The sequence below is a fragment of the Psammomys obesus genome, unplaced genomic scaffold (genome assembly GCF_907164565.1).
Source record: "Psammomys obesus unplaced genomic scaffold, mPsaObe1.curated_primary_1811, whole genome shotgun sequence".
NCBI lineage: Eukaryota > Metazoa > Chordata > Mammalia > Rodentia > Muridae > Psammomys > Psammomys obesus.
In genome coordinates, this window is record NW_026589676.1 from 2,481 (window position 1) to 4,746 (window position 2,266).

A 2,266-nucleotide genomic window follows, 5' to 3' on the forward strand; every position below is an offset into this window, starting at 1 on the left:
TATTAGTAGAGTTTTGAATATCATATATAATTATCATATCTGCAAAAGTGTGCCTAATGAATTTTCAGAAATATGTTATTCCTTCTGGTGTGATCATCAACTTCCTATTAGTTTCGTGAAACCCCAAGGCAATCAAATATAAACTATATGCTTTACTTTTACTTGAATATTAAAAGTAAAGTTAATGATAAAAATATCACAGGACACATGTTGTAACTTAAATTTATCGAGTTGTAAAATTAACCATAATTGTGATAACAGGGATTTGCAGTTAAAGAGTTCTCTGTGAAAGCATTCCTAACCATAATTGGTACTCATAAAAATTAATATAGATGGTCACTAAAATTCAGGAAGAAATGTTGAAACACTTATTAAAGAAATAACAGACAGACAATCATGAATGTGGGTTCCTTACTTTTGGCATGAGCCAACAGACAGAGGAACTGACAGCCTCAACAGGGTCAGAGGCCTCACACCAGCTCATCAAGGGAATCCTGAAGAACAAGACCTCTGAGGCTTCCACTGTGGTGGTCACTGGCAAGCAGCCCCACCAGAGCATTGAAGAGGAGCTGAGTAAACAATCTTAGAAATGGAATGAAATGAACATCCTGGCAACATATCATCCAGCTGACAAAGACTACGGTTTGATGAAATTAGATGAGACAAACACTTCTTACCACAATATGCTAAATGACAATGAAGAGGCCTATAGTGATTTGGAAGGCTACAAAGACTTGAATCCAGATGTTTTAGCTAAGAAATTAGCTGCTGCTGAAAGCTTGGAGGCAAAGTATCAGACTCGGGAACAAGAAAGCAGTGTAAAGGAAGAAAATGATCTCTCCCCTGAACAAGTGACAAAAAAAGCAGCAGTGTGAAATGAAAAGGAAGCTTCATTACAAAGAAGGACTGAATATTAAATTAGCTAGATAGTTAATTTCAAAAGAACTACATGATGATGACGAAAATGAAGACATGCCAGAGACTACAGATGAAGGCAGCATGGATACTGAAGCATCAACTCAAGTGGCCATCTGCAATAGAGAACACAAAGTTCATAAACTGTGGTACATTTACATAATGGAATATTACTCAGCTATTAAAAACAAGGAAATCATGATATTTGCAGGGAAATGGTGGGAACTACAACAGATCATCCTGAGTGAGGTATATCAGAAGCAGAAAGAAACACATGGTATATACTCACTTATAAGCATATATTAGACATGTGCTATAGGATAATCATACTAAAATATGTACACATAAAGAAACTAATCAAGAAGGAGGACCATGGGTAAGATGATTAATTCTCAACCAGAAAGGTAAATGGGATGGACATTGGTAGAGGGAGAAAACAGGGAACAGGACAGGCGCCTACCACAGAGGGCCTCTGAAAGACTCTACCCAGCAGGGTATTAAAGGGATGCTGAGACTCATAACCAAACTTTGGGCAGAGGGCAGGAAATCTTATGAAAGAAGGGGGAGAGAGAAAGACCTGGAGAGGACAGGAGCTCCACAAGGAAGCAACACAACCAAAAATTCTGGGCCTAGGGTTTTTTTTCTGAGACTGATACTCTAACCAATTAGCATTCATGGAGATAACCTAACCCCCCTGCACAGATGTAGCCCATGACAGCTCAGTCTCCAAATGGGCACACTAGTAAGGTAAACAGAGGCTCTCTGACATGAATTCAGTGGCTGGGTCTTTGATCACCTCCCCATGAAGGGGGGAACAGCCTTACCAGGCCACAGAGGAAGACTATGAAAGTCCCTATGAAACTGTCTATGATCAGCTCTTGTCAGCTGGACCCTAGGGTCAGTGGATGGGGGAAGAGGCATAGGAGGAGATGTGCAGGGAGGGAGGGATTGGGAGGGGGTGAGAGTAGGGCTACAGCTGGGATACAAAGTGAATAAATTGTAATAAATAACAAATGTACTAAAAATAAGAGAAAAAAAGCAGTCGTTTGTTTGTCAAATACAAACCTTGTTTTTTCTTGTTCTCAACAATTCTTGGCTTGCCAAAATACAAGCCAGTTATTTATTTCCAAGAATTAAGTGATAACCATAGATACTGAATAGATAGGTAAGAGCTAACTACACATATATTCTTTTGCCTTCACCACAAATATGGTGTAATGTCATTATTCCAAAACTGTTTTACTTTTCTAAGAACTGGCTAATTTGTATAAAATATTATATAGATTTTGGTACATAAACCTCAAAAAGACTCAACAAAGAAAGAGAATTTCAGGCCAATCTCCCTTATGAA

General features: G+C 38.6%; 1 pseudogene; it reads left to right on the forward strand.

The window, feature by feature from the left end:
- The first annotated feature begins 422 nt into the window (after positions 1-422).
- LOC129675170 (protein phosphatase inhibitor 2-like) lies at positions 423-1,064 on the forward strand (annotated as a pseudogene).
- Positions 1,065-2,266: the final 1,202 nt, after the last annotated feature.